The sequence below is a fragment of the Equus quagga genome, chromosome 8 (assembly GCF_021613505.1).
Source record: "Equus quagga isolate Etosha38 chromosome 8, UCLA_HA_Equagga_1.0, whole genome shotgun sequence".
In the NCBI taxonomy this organism is placed as follows: domain Eukaryota; kingdom Metazoa; phylum Chordata; class Mammalia; order Perissodactyla; family Equidae; genus Equus; species Equus quagga.
The window spans coordinates 35735405-35752989 of NC_060274.1; positions in this window are offsets into that span (position 1 = coordinate 35735405).

Below are 17585 nucleotides of genomic sequence, written 5' to 3' on the forward strand. Positions count from 1 at the left end.
AAGAAGGAGAAGAGATGAAGAGACAGACACACGCAGTGAGGAAAATGCCGTGTGAAGACAGACACAGAAGGAAGATGGCCATGTGACGATGGAGGCAGAGACGGGAGTCATTCAGCTGCTCTGGCAAGGAACTCCAAGGGTTGCCAGCAACTGCAGAAGCCGGGAGAGGGAGCATGGCCCTGTCCACACCCTGATTTCAGACTTCCAGCCTCCAGAGCTGAGAGAATACATTTCTGTTGCTTTGAGCCTCCCGGTGTGTTACTTTGTTACAGCAGGCCTAGGAAACTAATGCAGAACCCAACCTCTTTCTTCAAAACAGTGTGCGCTGGGAAAAAATTATCCCCCAGTCCAAATAACTGACAAACAGATTTCCAAAAGCAGGATTTTCATTAGTTGGAACGGCTTGTGCTCATCTGTTGCTTTCTTTTGAAACAATGTCTTTTTGTAAGTATATGCTTTGTCCTTATTTTCCTTCTTAATTTAGTGGAACAAGCAGTGGCTTTTGAGCCAGCCCCTTGAAGGTGGGGTTGTCCGGAAGCAGAGGCTGGGTTTGGGATGCAAGTTGATCAGAGATCAGTGAACCTGTGAAAGGCAGCGGGAGGGAGAAGCACCGGCAGAAATCCACTGCCGGGCAGGCCTGAGGAAGCCTTGGCCAATCCGGAGGGGGCTCTGTCATGAGCACTGCCTAGAGTGTCCCCAACCAGCTGGCAGGGGCTGGGCCATTACCCCCCTGCCCAGCAGGACGTGGGCCACTGGAGGCAGGTGGCCCCAGGAGGAGTGTGAAGTGGAGCCAGGCTGCTCTCTCCTGCTGGAGCCCATCCAGCAGGCGCAGGCAGGAGGCTGCCTGGGGACTGCTCTCCTGCAGAGGTGGGCAGCAAGCCCTTCTTGAGGGGGCATCTGGGCAGCTGGCCCATCCCCTACTCTGTGTGGTTCAGCTGTAGACCTCCCAGCACATTGTAGACACATGTCCTTCAATCCTCTCCAAAATATCATCTTCTGTTTCTTCACCCTCCCATGTTTCCATGCCTCCCAGCCACACTAGATGTTTCTGAAGGTTTCTTAATACTAACTTGGTCATTGTCCTCAAAGCCCAGACTTTGACATTTAAACACGGTCCCTTTGCCCCTCACTGATGTAGTTAATTATAGTCATCTGTGTTGTCAGGTTTCTCCACTATATAGCTACTATTTTTCCATTTGTAATCAATAAGAAACTAGTTGGCAGATACTCTGAGACTATGTCAATACCCTGTTTCTTGCCAAACTCTCCCTCCCCCAACTTGGCATGCATAACGATTCTTACCTAAATCTATTTTTACTAAGATGGTTTTAAATTGTTTTCTAATTCCATCAATGCTACTGTGTCTATTAACCAGCATTCTACTATATGGAAGAGCTCTCCCTTTCTTCCCACATATTTATTAATTTATCTGTTGTCAATATGGACTCACGGATTCTTATTTTATTCACTTTATTATTTTTCTTATTTACCTTGATGCTCAAATTATCCCAGATTTGGCCAGTGAGAGTTCCTTCATTTTTTTATATGTCCTCAAGATTTTTCGAGCACTTCCTTATTTTCTGGCACAATAAGATGTTCCAGGCTCATCTTGTATTTTCCCTGTCCCAGCCTTTGAATAATCCATTTCTCCGTGAAGCCTTGTTCATTTTTGTGGAAAACTGTTTTTAGAAACGAAGGTCTGGGCTCAGACTTTTCTCATTGCAACTGAGTGACTGAGTGTCATTGAAATAATGAATTTATACTGCTACTCTGTACCATGCACAAAAATTTACCCAAATTGGATCAAAGACCTAAATGTGAGATCTACAACTGTAACACTCTTATAAGAAAACATAAGGGGAAAGCTTTGGGATATTGTATTTAGCAATGCGTTCTTGGATATCTCACCAAAAGCATGGATAACAAAAGAAAACTAGTTAAATCGGACTAGGTCAAAGTTAAATGCTTTTGTACATCAAACGAAACAATCAACAGAGTGAAAAAAGAGTGAAAAAGCAAACCATGGAATCAGAGAAAATATTTGCTTACTATATAGCTGATAAGGGATTAATATCCAGAACATATAAAGAATTCCTACAACTCAACAACAAAAATCAAACAACCTAAGTAAAAAATAGACAAAGGGCTTGAATAGATATTTCCCCAGAGAAGATATACAAATAGCCAAGAAGCACATGAAAAAAGTCTCAACATCACTCATCATCAGGAAGAGGCAAATCAAAACCACAGTGAGATACCACCTCATACCCATTAGGATGGCTACTACCAAAAACAGAAAATAACAAGTGTTGGTGAGAATGTGGAGAAATTGGAACCCTTGTGAACTCTTGGTGGGAATGTAAAATGGTATAGCCACTACGGAAAACAATGTGGCACTTCCTCAAAAAATTAAAAATAGAATTATCATATGATCCAGCAATTCCACTTCTGGATACATACGCCCTCAAAAGATTAAAGCAAGATTTCAAAGAGATATTTGAGCACCCTGTTTATAGCAGCATTATATCTAATACCCAAAAGGTAGTGTCCAGTGGCTGATTAATGGATAAACAAATGTGGTATATACATACAATAGAATATTGTGTATAAGGAAGGAAATTCACGCTACAACATGGATGAATCCTGAGGACATGATGCCAAGTGAAACAAGACAGTCACAAAAGGAGAAATATTATATGATTCCACTTATATGAGGTGCCTAGAGTAGTCAAATTCATAGAGACAGAAAACAGAATGGCAGTTGCCTAGGACTGAGGGCAATGGGGAGTAGCTGTGTAATGGGTACAGAGTCAGTTTTGCAAGATGAAGAGAGTTTTGGAGATGCATGGTGGTGACGATTGCACAACAATGTGAATGTACTTAATGCCACAGAACTCACACTTAAAAATAGTGAAAATGATAAATTGTATATTATGTATATTTTAGCACAATAAAAATTGAAAAACCTCAGGCAAATCACTTTACTCATTGGAAATAGGTTCATTTGTTACTGTTTTCATTTAGTTTGAGATTTTTTCCCCATCCTTGTTGATTTTATTTTATTGGCCATGTAGAACATTAATATGAATCCCAAAGTCAAAACTGTATAGAAAGGTCACTCCTAACCCCATCCCCTCATCTCCATCCTTTGTGGGTAACCAATTTCCTTAGTTTTTGTATTATCATTCTTCTATTTCTTTTTGCAAAATCATGCAAGTGTGTGTACTTTTTCTTATTTTCTCTTCTTTCCTACAAAAAAAGATGGCATATTAAATATATTCTTTTGTATTTTTCACTTAAAATGTATTCTGGAAATTACTTCCTTTCACTTCATAAAGATTTTCTTCATTTCTTTTACCAGTTTACAGAACTCCATAGTGTGTATTTACCACAGTTTATTCTGCCAATAATTATTGTTCTTATTAATCTTGATGCTCAAATTATCCCAAACTTAGCCAGTGAAATCAATCTCCTATATTTGAGCATTTAAGTAGTTTACAATATTTTATAATTACAAATAATGCCACAATGAATAATTTTTTGCATATGTATTTTCATGTTGTTAAAAGTGTATTTTCAGGGTAAATTCCTAGAAGTGGAGTCTATAGGTCAAAGAATTAGAGCCTATGTAGTTTTGTTCAGAATTGTCAAATTCTCCTCCATAAGATAATACTATTTTTCATCCCAATCAGCAATGTATGACCGTGTCTGTCTCCCCACAATCTTGCTAATCTTGTCAAGCTTTTGGATTTTTGTCAATCTGATGGGTGAGAAAAAACTGAAGGAACTTTAAATTTGAAATAAACAAGAGTTTACTTCCTAAATATCTCACTAAGGTTACAAAGCAAGATTATGAAGTTCACGTCTCTGATTCCAGTATCCGGGTCCTCTGCATCTGTAGGTCTGCTTCTAGCAATGTTTTTTTTTTTAAATCTAGATTATAGGTCACATCTTCCTGCCTCATCATGTGTCTTATACTTTTTTAAGTTTTACGACAGACATTGTGTATAAAAGAGTAGACATTGAAGCAAATGATCTTTTTCCAAAAAATGGCACAAGCTTTTCTGTCATGCAGCTAGGTGAAGGCACGATTTCTTTGATCTGCTAGGAGTTAAGCTGGCTGGGGGATCAACAGCAGCTTTAATTAGTTTCAGTTTATCCCTGGTCCTCTTGAAAAAGATGTCCCTACTCCCTCCAGCAAGGCTTTGCAAGCAGTTTAGCAGTATTAGTACAAGACCTTGAGATCTTTCTCTCTGTTTCCAGCTTCTTACACTACTAAAGGGCTGATCTCTTCGATTTTATCAGAGTTGAGTTGGTGGCAGCCAGGGTGCAGGTTTAGTTAATTTATCTTCTAGTTTCGAGTGTTTTTGAGATGATATCAGGCCTCTCCAGCCTCTGACACAGGCACAGTGAGATGAAGAGGTATCTCTGTCTTCCAGTTCCATCACCAAACACCACTATTTCAGACAAAGTGGGAAAGACTTGCTGAGTCTAGAGGGCTAGCTTTACGTTTGGGGCTTGTGTTAATTTTCTCTGGCTACTCTAACAAATTACCATGAACTTGGTGGCTTGGAACAACACAAATTTACTATCTTACAAGTCTGTAGATCAGAAGTCTGACACAAATTTCAGTGGGCTATGATCAAGGCGTCAGTTGAGTGCATTCCTTACTGAAGGCTCAGGGGAGAATCCATTTCCTTGTATTTTCCAGCGTCTAGAACTACATTCCTTGGCTCATGGTCTTTTTCTCTATCCTCAGAGCCAGCCAGCAATGTCAGTCCAAGTCCTCCTCTCCTCACGTTGTCATCTGTCTGGTTCTCTCTTCCAATTTCCTCTTTTAAAGACCCTCGTGATTACATTGAACCCACTCAAATAATCCAGGATAATCTTCCCATCTTAAAATCAGCTGATTAGTAACCTTAATTCCATCGGCAACCTTAATTTCCCCTTGCCATGTAATGTAACATAGGCTCAGGTCCCAAGGATTAGGACATGGACGTTGTTGAGGGGCCATTATTCTGCCTATCAAAGGTCTTTTCAAGATTCCATTCTGTCATGCCAGCTCACATTAAACATTCAGCTGGCTTCTTCTTGTTTTGGAAAAGTCTCTCTAACTATGGCAACCCAGTCGTCTACCCATGTCACAGGCTGGTTCTCAGGGAAGCAGACTCTGAGACAGAGCTCAGTGTGCAGGCTGTTTTCATGGAGTGCCCTTGAGATCAGCACCTGTGGAAGGAAGTGTTTAGCTTCCCGGAGCAGCCATAACAAATAACCACAAACTACATGACTTAAAATAACAGGAATTTATTCTCTCACAGTCTGGAAGGCTGAAGTCCAAAATCAAGGTGTCAGTAGGACTGTGCTGCCTCCTGAGGTGTTAGGGGAGATTCCCATTTCTTGCCTCATCTAGCTTCTAGTGGTTACTGATGTTTCTTGGCCTGTGGCTGTTCACTCCAATCTTGGCCTCCATCTTCACATGGCCTTCTCCTCCTCTCTTCTTCTCTGTGTGTCTGTCTTCTCTGTATTTTTTATAAGGAAGCCATTCATTGGCTTTAGAGCCCACCCAGATAATCCAGGATGAACTCCTCTCGAATCCTTAACTCGGTATCTGCAAAGACCCTTTTCCCAAATAGGTCAACGTTCAGAGGTTCAAGGCATTAGGAAGCAGACATATCTTTGGAGGTGCCAGAGGATGGCAAGCAGGATTAGGCAGAGTGAGAAGCTGAGCTGCACTACATGCCCAACTGCCTCAGCAAGCCACACGGAGAGCTCTGGAACTGGAATGGTCCATCCAATTTCTCCTGCATTGTGCAGAAATGTCCAGACCTTTGTACTCATTCCTCAAAAGCAGTCATAACATGTGGGTTTCCCCTGGAAGGGTGGGGTGACCTCTGTAACGGAGGCAATCTCTGAAGGGCTGATAGCACTCAGCAGGGCGGGCAACAGTCCTTCTTTGAAAGGGAATCTGGGTATTGCATCTCCATACCCATTGCAGTCAGTCTACCTTGTGCAGCTCAGATCCACTGCGTCATATACACTGGGGAGCTACTCCTCCAACCTTGTCTCTCTTTATGATAATAGCATCCACCAGGCTTCTATTGTTCTGGAACCTTATCTTCCCCATTGCTATCATGGTCTAGTCTGATAATGGCTTCTCCTCAGCCCTGGTCTACAAAAGAAGGCTACCACTGAGTTTCTTAATAATGTCGCTGCATTCCTGATGAGCTTGGTAAATGGTGGGTCTTCAAGGCCTTTCCATCAAACACAATTATCTGTTGCATTTTCTGGCCTACATAGTAGATCCACTCCCGCATGCCCACTTCCCTGAGTCCCTTAATCCCTTCCTCCACTGTCTGCTTAGTAGTTCTGGTATTTTTCCTCACTTGGCATGGACCATTATTTTTTCCGTGCTTCTAGGAGCCATTGTCCTAGCCAGGTTGGAGTCCTTGCCAAAGTGTTAAACCTTATATCTTGGGAGAGTGCAACTAATTTATAAACTTTCCCTTATCCAATCTTATGTTCCGGGCCCCATTTATCAAATGTGCTCAGAATCCAGTCCCACACATCCTTACCCAGCTCCTGCAGTGAATGCTATCTGGGACGTGCAGCTCCTCACTGGTACAGCCCTTTTCCTCCCTGCACACCATTGGCTGAGACATTCTGTGACTTCACCCTTATTATACGCCTAGTAGCCGGGCCGGAAGTGAGGGGTGTGCCTTGAGGTACATCCTTGCCTTGCAACAGAGAGACCTTTGAATTTTCTTCCAGGGAATGAGGGCTAGCTCTTGACAGGGAGGGAAGGGCCATTTCTGAAGGTGCAGAAGTTTTAGGGAAATTTACGGATTGAAGATTATCAGGGTTTTCAACCCAGACATCCCCATCCCGTGTGTCAGTGTCGTATTCTTCCACAAACAAGGCTGTAATGTTGGTATTGAAGGCCTACCATGGCTGAGAGCTTAACCTTTGGAGCTCTGCTACTCTGGTGATGAAGTCCTGGGCCCTGTGCTCAGATTTCTCTGCTCTCCCACGGCAAGATACTTTTCAGAGCCTCTTTCCATTCTGCCAAGAGGATGCTCTGACTTTCAACTGGTCTTTCAATTGCTAGTTAATTGCTTTTAGTCTTTCCTTGTCTTTTTCTAGAGTGTCAGTGAGTTTAGCCATAGGTGTCTAACTCTGTAATCTTTTTAGTTGCTGTTTCCCACATATTTTTCTTTTTTTCACCTTTAATTTATTGTGACAAAAATACTTAACGTGAGATCTACCCACTTAAATTAAGTGGGCAATAGCGTACTGTTGACTGTACAATGTTGTACAGCAGATCTGTAAAACTTACTCATCTTGCTTAACTGAAATTCTATGCCCATTGATTATTAACTCTCCATTTTTTCTTCACCCAGTTCCTGGCAATCACCCTTCCACTCTTTGATTCTATGAATTTGGCTAGTTTAGATACCTCGTGTAAGTAGAATCATGCAGTATTTGACTGGCTCATTTCCTTTAGCATAATGTCTTCAAGGTTCATCCATGTTGTGCATATTGCAGAATTTCATTAACTTTTTAAGGCTGAATAGTATTCCATTGTATTTTTATATTGCTTTTTCTTTATTCATTTCTCTGTTGATGGACATTTAGGTTGTTGCCATATCTTGGCTATTGTGAATAGAGCTGCAGTGAATACGGAAATGCTTATATCTCTTCAAGATCATAATTTTCAATTCTTTGGGCTAAATACCCAGAAGTGAGATGCCTGGATCATATGGTAGTTCTATTTTTAATTTTTTGAGAAACTTCCATACTGTTTTCCGTAGCAGCTGTAGCATTTTGCGTTCTCACCAACAGTGCACAGAGGTTCCCTTTTCTCCATCCTCACCAACACGTGTTGTCCCTTTTTTTTTTATAATAGCTGTCCTGACAGGTGTGATGCGATACTGTCATTTTGATTTACATTTCCCTACTGATTAGTGACATTGAACATTTTTTTTCATGTATTTATTGGCCATTTTTATGTCTTCTTTGAAGAAATGCTTCTTCAAGTCCTTAGCCCATTTTTTAATCAGGTTATTAGTTTTTTGGCTATTTTGTTGTAGGGTTCCTTTTATATTTGAGAGATTAACCTCTTATCAGATGTATGGTTTGCAAATATTTTCTCCCATTCCCTAGGCTGTCTTTCACTCTGTTGATTGTTCTTTTTTTCTGTGCAGAAGGTTTTTAGTTTGATAGTAGTCCTACTTATTTATTTTCAGGTTTTTTTGCCTTGCTTTTGATGTCATATCTGTAAATAATTGCCAGGATCAAGAAGCTTTTTCCCTATGTTTTCTGCTAGGAGTTTTATAGTTTCAGGTCCTATGTTTAACTTGGTTAATCCATTTTCAGCTGATTTTGATGTGTGGTGTAAGATAAGGTTCTAATTTCGTTCTTTTGCATGTGGCTATCCAGTTTTCTCAACATCATTTGTTGAAACGACTATTATTTCCCACTGTGTATTCTTGGCACGCTCATCAAAGATCAGTTAACTGTATGCACATGGATTTATTTCTGGGCTTTCTGTTCTATCCCATTGGTTTATATGTCTGTCTTTATGCTGGTACCATACTGTTTGATTGTGTAGCTCTGTCATATGTTTCAAAATCAGGTAGTGTGATGCCTCTGGCTTTTTCTTCTTGCTCAGTACTATTTTGGCTATTCAGGGCTTTTTTGTGGTTTCATACAAAGTGTAGAATAGTTTTTTCTCTTTGTATAGAAAATGGCTTTGGGATTTTGATAGGGATCACATTGAATCTATAGATAATTTTGGGTACTGTGGACATTTTAACAATATTAAGTTTTCTGATCTGTGAACATGGGATGTCTTTCCACTTGTTTGTGTCTTGTTTAATTTCTTTTATCAATGTTTTATAGTTTTTTGGCGTACAAGTCTTTCACCTCCTTGGTTAAGTTTATTCCTAAGAATTTTATTCATTTTGGGGCTATTGTAAATGGCATTGTCCTTATTTCCTTTTCAGATAGTTCATTGTTAATGCATAGAAATACAACTGATTTTTGTATGCTGATTTTATATCCTGCAACTTTAATGAATTCATTTATCAATTCTAACAGTCTTTTTGCCGGTACCATACTGTTTTTTATGGAGTCTTTAGGGTTTTCTGTATATAAGGTCATAGCATCTGCAAACGAGGACAGTTTTACTTCTTCCTTTTTGCTTTGGATGCCTTTTATTTCTTTTTCTTATATCATTGCTCTGGTTAGGACCTCCAGTACTATGTTGAATAGAAGTGGTGACAGTGGGCATCCTTGCCTTGTTCCTGACCTGAAAGGAAAAGCTTTCAGTTTTTCACAATTGAGTAGGATATCAGCTGTGGGGTTTTCACATACGGCCTTTAATATGTTGAGGTGCTTTCCTCTCCCATACTTTTCAAACATTGGCTAATACATTTTGCTAGCTAGTGCCTTCTCTTCCATGGGTATCAGCAGCATTTATCACTGCTGAAACTTTTCACAACAGCCTGTGCTCCACTTATCACCAGTGAAGGGGTCCTCACTGCCGGCTGGGCAGAGAGTAATCTAGCTCCAAAACCCCACTTTCATGTTCACTTTTTTGGTCACTCATGGCCGTAACTGTCACAGATGGAGTTCTCCAGGCAGCAGTCTCTGAGACAGAGCCTAATAGGCAGGATGTTTATTAGGAATCAATGTCTTTAGAAGGGAGAGGAAAGAAGCAGACTAAGGCAGAGAGAAAAGTCAAGCTGCAACACAGACCCAGTAGTCTCAGCCAAGCCCACAAAGAGTTCTGGAATAAATGGCCAGTTGCAGTTTTCCCGTGTTGAGCCAAAATGCCTCAGCCAGTCATTAGAGATAGGCTACCCCAAGAAGGCCATGACTTTGCGCAATGTGGATTTCTGCAGTTGAGGCAATCACTGAAGGGTTTATCAACAACCAAAGGCTGTCTCCTGACAACATTCCCAACAGCTAAGCCAACAAATCTCTTCTTTGAAGAATTTTTTCAGCGGCACAACTATGCTACCAGATAGGACAATTACTTCCACATGTAAAAATGGCTGCCAGTCATTCCTCACCCAGACAGGACTTGCCATGTTCTTCAATATAGATCTTTTAGACTTTATTGTTTCCACAGCTCTTCAATGTCATTGTAAAATTAAGGTTAGTCTTAGTTTATCTGATATGTTGTTTGGGCAGAAGCAACGATGTTTCATAACTTTCACAGCCTAATCTCCTCCAAACTTTGAATTCTTAATTTCAGTTATATATCTTTTGGTTCTGGAATTCCCGTTTGATTCTTCTCTATAACATCCTGTATGTGCTGAAATTCATCATCTTGTCATTCGATTTCTTGAGCATATTAATCCGAACTATCTTAATGTTCTTATATAACTCTGTTTGAATTTCCCATCCAAATATTTTCTTGTTCTTTTTTCTCTTTCTTTTCAGTCAAGTCATTTCCCCCTTTATTCCTTCCTTGTTTTTTTTTTTTTGCATGCCAAGCTATTTTATTTTTTTTGCTGAGGAAGACTCACCCTGAGCTAACATCTGTTGCCAATCTTCCTCTTTTTCTGCTTGAGGAAGACTAGCCCTGAGCTAATATCTGTGCTAATCTTCCTCTATTTTGTATGTGAGTTGCCACCACAGCATGGCTGACTATGGTATAGGTCCATGCCTGGGATCCAAACTTGTGAACCTGGGCTGCCAAAGCGGAGCATGCTGAACTTAACCACTACACCGCAGGGCCGGCCCCAATGCCAAGTTATTTTTGATTGAATGTTAGACATTGTATGTGACATATTGTCAAGATAAGCTGAGGATCTTGATGATATCTTCCTCCAAGTAAGATTTACTTTTGCTTTCGGTGAGCAGTTAGAGAAATGAAAATCACATTAATCCCAATAGAGACTGAGTTCACTCAAACTTGTTTTTTGTGAAGTCTGGGCAATTTACAATTCACTCTAGCTTGGAGTGTCTATCCTTTTGTGACCCCAAATGAACGCTCAGGGTGTTTACCAGATCTCTACCTCCTTGTTCTCCAATTTTTATATCCAAGTCCCATCAGGCTTCCAGAAGTTCTATTCAGCTTCTCTCGTAACCATAAGCATCAGTTCTCTCCTCAACCTTCTAGCCTTGCAGCTGCCTTTTAATCAGTAAAAGCTCCCAGCTTGAAGCTGGGAGTGAAAAATGGTGCCAAGTGTCAGTCTCAAATTCTTCTCTTTTCTAATTTATGGACTCTTACCTCCTCAAGTCCTCACTGCCTTGGTAGCTCTGATGCCTTCAAATGGTGTGTGTATATGTGTGGTGTGTGTATGTCAGTGCGTTTGTCTGCGTGTTTGCTGGTTTAATTCTGCTCAACTTTTCTACACATTCCCAGCAGGAGCGTTGGTCTACTACAAGATAGTTTATCATTGTCAAAGGCACAATTCCAAGCTCTTGCTTTATTGAGTTTATGTTTTTAGTAACTTGTTTTACAGCAAAGAGTGGTTCTGAGGAATTTCCTTCTGTTCTTTGAGATACATGTTTATTTATGTCGGGCTCTGTTTGCCTTTTGCATGGAAGAATTCTCACTTTATTTTTTCTGTGATATGTTTACAGGTTGCACTTCTATTTCTTTTCATCTTAATTACGCTTCCTTGGCCCTGCCCTGACACCCCCTTTCCTCGGATATAATGTGAGTGTTTTCTTTACTGTCTTCCCACTGTATGGGGCCAGCTTGTGTTCTCTTAAAATTTCAGTTTGAGGGCTGAGGAGTTCATGTTCTCCTTGCTTTTTTAAAGCCAGAAGAAGTGGCCAAGGAGTGGGAGAGAGTTTAAAAGAGGCCCAGTGCAGTCTTTGTTTAGATGCTTCAGCTCTTCACTCATTTATTCATTAGACAAATATTTTTTTCTTTGTCTACTATGTACCAGACACTAATATAAGTACTCAGGACGCATCAGTGAACAAAATGTAGAAAAATCCCTGTACCTGTGGCTTATATTATAGGAGAGCTGAAGGACAACAAACACGGAAACTAATAGATAAGTACATTAGAAGATGATGAGTACTATGGATACATGAAAATGAGTAAGGAAAAGAACATTGGAAGTAGCGGGGAGAGAAGTGCTGGCTGTTGCCATTTTAAATTTGGTGGTTAGTGTGAGTCTTTTGAGAAGGTGAAATGTGGGCAAAGACCTGAAGGAGGAGCCTCTTGGATCTTTGGAGAGAAGGTATTCTAAGCAGTGGGAATGATCATACACAAATAGAGTCAACTGGTCTTTGACAAAAGGAGCAAAAGCAATACAATGGAGCAAAGATAGCCTCTTCAACAAATGGCACTGGAACAACTGGACATCCACATACAACAAAATGAATCTAGACACAAACCTTACACCCTTCACAAAAATTAACTAAAAATGGATCACATACATGTAAAGCGCAAAACTATAAAACTCCTAGAAGACAACACAGGAGAAAAGCTAGATGACTTGGGTATGGAGATAACTTTTTAGATACAACATCAAAGTCACCATTTGGGAAAGAAATAATTGATAAGCTGGACTTCATTAAAATTAAAAACTTTTGCTCTATGAAAGACAATGTCAAGAGAATGAGAAGACAAAGGACGGGCCACAAGAAAATATTTGCAAAAGACTTATGGGGTAAAAGACTTATCCAGAACACACAAAAAAAGTCTTCAAATTCAACAATATGCAAAAAAAGAATCTATTAAAAAATGAGCCAAAGAGCTTACCAGACACCTCACCAAAGAAGATATAGAGATGATAATAAGCATATGAAAAGATGCTCCACGTGATAAGTCATCAGGGAAATGCAAAGTAAAACAATGAGATACTGCAACATGCCTATTAGAATGACCAAAGTTTGGAACGCTGACAACACCAAACACTTGCCAGGATGTGGAGCAAAAGTAGCTCATTCATTGCTGGTGGGAATGCAAAATGGTCCAGTCATTTTGGAACTTGCCATATTCTTGCTGTATGATCCAGCAATCACACTCCCTGATATTTACCCAAAAATCATTGAAAACTTATGTCTGCACAAAAACCTACACATAGATGTTTATAGCAGCTTTATTCGTAATTGCCAAAACTTTGAGGCAAGCAAGATGCCCTTCAGTAGATAAATGGGTAAACTCTAGTATATCCAGACGATGGAATATTATTCAGTGCTGAAAAGAAATGAGCTATCAAGCCATGAAAAGACATGGAGGAAACCCAATGCATATTACTAAGCGTAAGAAGCCAATCTGAAAAGGCTACATTCTGTATGATTCCAACTATAGCACATTCTGGAAAAGGCAAAACTATGGAGATGGTAAAATGATCAGTGGTTACCAGGGTTAGGACAGGAGAATTGATAAATAGGCAAAGCACAGAAGATTTTTAGGGCAGTGAAAATATTCTATATGATGCTAAATGATGGATATATGTCATTATACAATTGTCCAAACCCTTAAAATGTACAACACCAAGAGTGAACCTTATGTAACTAAGGCCTTTGGATGATAATGACGTGTCAAAGTAGGTTCCTCAATTAAACAAAGGTACCACTCTAGTGGGGGATGTTGATCATGGGGGGTACGCAGGTGTGGGGGCAGGAAATATATGGGAAATCTTTGTACCCTCCCCTGAGTTTGCTGCAAACCTAAAACCTAAAAAACAAAGTATAAATTTAAAAAAATAGTCAGATAATAGGAAATGTTGGTGAGTATGTGGAGAAATTAGAACCCTCATAACACTGCTTGTGGACTGTAAAATGGGGCAGCAACTTTGGAAAATAGTCTTGCAGTTTGCCGCAGGAATTACACTTGTCAGTACAAGCATATCTCATTTTATTGCACTTTGCGTTATTATGCTTCACAGATATTGCATTTTTTACAAGACCCCCCCACCAGCAAAAAGATTATGACTTGCGGACGGTTCAGGTAATGGTTAGCATTTTTTGGCAATAAAGTATTTTTTAACTAAGGTATGTACATTTTTTTTAGACATAATGCTGTTGCACACTTAATCGACTACAGTATAGTATAAACGTAACTTTTATATGTAGTAGGGAACCAGAAAGTTCGTATGACTCACTTTATTGTGATATTTGCTTTATTGCAGTGGTCTGGACCCAAACCTGCAATATTTCTGAGGTATGCCTATATATACCCAAGAGAAATGAAAACACATGTCCACACAAAAACTTGGACAGAAATGTTCACAGAAACATTATTCATAATTGTGTAAAGGTAGAAAGAATCCAAATTTTCATCAACTGATGGATGGATAAGTAAAATGTGGTATAGCTATACGTGGGAATATTATTCACCCATAAAAAAGGAATTAAGTATTGATTTACGCTACAACACAGGTGTACCTTGAAAACATTAGCTAATTGAAAGGAGCTAGGTAGAAAAGGCCATATAGTGTATGATTCCATTTATATGAAATGTCCAGAACAGGAACATTTACAGAGACAGAAAGTAGATTAGGGTTGCTTAAGACTGGGGGAGGGGAAGAAGTGAGGGGATAAGTGGAAGGTAGCTAAAGGGTACACGGAATCTTTTTGAAGTGATGAAAATATTCTGAAATTGTAGTAGTAATGGTTGCACAACTTTATGAATATACTGGAAACCATTGATTTGGACACTTTAAATGGGTGAATTTTATTGTATGTGAATTATATCTCAATTAAACTGTTACCAAAAACAAAGGACATTTGTAACATATTTAAAATAGATAAATAAAAATGCAAATGGCCCATAAGCCTATCATCCCAATAAATCCTGATGACATTTTAAAAAATAAGATAATATATGTATGTGGTTAGAACATTCAAACGATGGAGAAAGACACAAAATAGCAAGAAGTTTATTCTTCTGCCCCCTCCTCCAGTTGAAGTCCTCAAAAGTGACTACTATTAAAATTTATTTTGATTTCTTTTCAGAAAGTATTTTATACATATACCAGCATATATTTAGTATATGTCTTTATTTTTTGCTTTGTTGAGGTATAATTCACAAATAAAAATTAGATATATTTAAGGTGCACAACTTGATATTTTGATTCATATGTAAATTGTGAAATGATCCCAATCAAGCGAATTATCATTTCCATCATTTCACATGATTATCACATTCTTTATTTTCTCTCTTTGTGGTAGGAACACCTAAAGTCTACCCTCTTAGCAAATTTCAAGTATACAATGCAGTATTGTTAACCACAGTCCCCGTGTTGTCCCTTGGATCTTTAGAACTTACTCATCTTGCATAACTAAAACTTTCTACCCTTGACCAACATCTCCCTATTTGCCCCATCCCCCAATGCCTGGCAACCACCATTCTACTCTCTGGCTCTATGAGTATGACTATCTCAGATTCCACATATAAGTTAAATCATGCAATATTTATTTTTCTGTGTCTGTTTTATTACACTTAGTATAATATCCTCAAGGTCCATCCATGTTGTTGCAAATGGCAGAATTTTCTTTTTTTCTGGCTGAATAATATTGCATTGTGTGTATGTACACATACATATATAGATAGATACACACACATATATCTCACATTTTCTTTATCCATTTATTCATCAATGGACATTTAGATTATTTCCATTTTTTGGCTAGTGTGAATAATGCTGCAATAAACATGGAGTGCAGATACCTCTTTAAGATACTGACTTTGTTTCCTTGGGGTATATACCCAGAATATACAGTGGGATTCCTGTATAGTATGATAGTGCAACTGTTAATTTTTTTTAAAAGATTTTATTTTTTTCCTTTTTCTCCCCAAAGCCCCCTGGTACATAGTTGTATATTCTTCGTTGTGGGTCCTTCTAGTTGTGGCATGTGGGACACCGCCTCAGCATGGCTTGATGAGCGGTGCCATGTCCGCGCCCAGGATTCGAACCAACGAAACACTGGGCCGCCTGCAGCGGAGCGAATGAACTCAACTACTCGGCCACGGGGCCAGCCCGCAACTGTTAATTTTTTGAAGAACATCCATACCATTTTCCAGAATGACTGCACCAATTTACATTCCACCAATAGTGCACATGGGCCCCTTTTCTCCACATCTTCGCTAGCATTTGCTATCTTTTGGCTTTTGATAATAGCCATCCTGACAGGTATGAGCTGATATCTCATTGTGGTTTTGATTTGCCATAATAATTAGTGATGATGAGCACCTTCTCATGTAGCTGACGGCGATTGTCTTCTTTTGAGAAAAGTCTGAGTGCTTAGCCCATTTTTCATTCGGGTTATTTGGATTCTGTTCATGTATTGTTTTCCTGACATTGAATTATCTGTGTTCTCTTGTAGTTCTCGGAACTTCTTTAAAACAATTGCTTTGAATTCTTTGTCAAAGATCTCGCAGATTTCTTGTGTCCGTTACAGGAAATTTACTGCATTTCTCTGGTGGTGGTGCCACGTTTCCCTGAGTTTTCTTGTTCCTTGCGGTGTTGCGTCGGTGTCTTCACATTTGAAGTAGTCACCCCTTCCAGCCTTTATCGACTGGCTTCTCTGGGGAAAGAGCTTCCCTTGGGAGCAGGCGTGGGGGCACTGGCTCGTAGTCAGCCGCTGGGTCCAGGGTCATGCGCGGATGCCGGTTCCGGGTGCACCACCAGCTCCGAGGGTGTGCACGCCGCCAGATACCGGGTGTGCGTGCGCAGGGGCGCCAGTGCTGAGGGGGAGGGACGTGGCGGCACTGGCCTCAGGGGGGCGCAGTGATCTAGGCTCTGGGAAACTCCGGCAGCTGCGGTCCACAGAGATGACAACTGCGGGGATCGTCAGTGGCGAAGGCTTTGAGGGCCCACAGCCACAGTGATGGCTTTTGGGGGCCTTGATGGTGAGGTTGCCGGGGCCCTCCTGCTCTCCTTTTCTCCCATGGAGGGAACTCATGTCCAAGGGGATTCCTCTTCGTGCTGACCTTTGCTGGTTTAGAGGTGGGGTGATCCAGGAAAATGCTTCCTACCCTTATTCGCGTGGCCATCCTCTGTCTTTGTGCTCCACTGGGTTATTGCAGCTTCTTCATTGTATTCCAGAGCTATTTTAGTCTATGGATAGTTGTTAAATCATTGTTTTTGCGGGAGGATGTGTGCTGGGACCACTATTCCTACACCTTGCTCACATGGCTGTCCACATGTCTTTATTTTGACTGGAAAAAATGATCACAGCATATACACTCTTCTGCACCTGGCACTATCTGCTTCCTGTGCTTTAGAGAACTTTCCAGAGAGGTGAGTACACATCATTCTCTTTTCCTTCTTTCTTCCTTTCCGTCTTGCCTTTCTCTCTCCCTCTCTTCTGTTCTTTCTTACTTCCCACCCAGAAAGAGAAATTTTGGTGTTTTTGTCCCTCGTACTTTACAGAAAGTGAAGGGAAGAAGTTAAAAAATTGCACGATTTTTTAAATCAGACAATTCTACTATAGCAATACCTTAGTTTGTCCCCTTAATGTCATTCAACTTTTCTTCTGATCATGTATATGATACTTTCTCATTGCAACAAAATAAAGCAATGTGCGAAAGACTTAACCACTGCTTACTGCATGCCAAGCTCTGCTCTAGGTGATTTCAATGTTGACTCATTTAATTAAATTCTCAC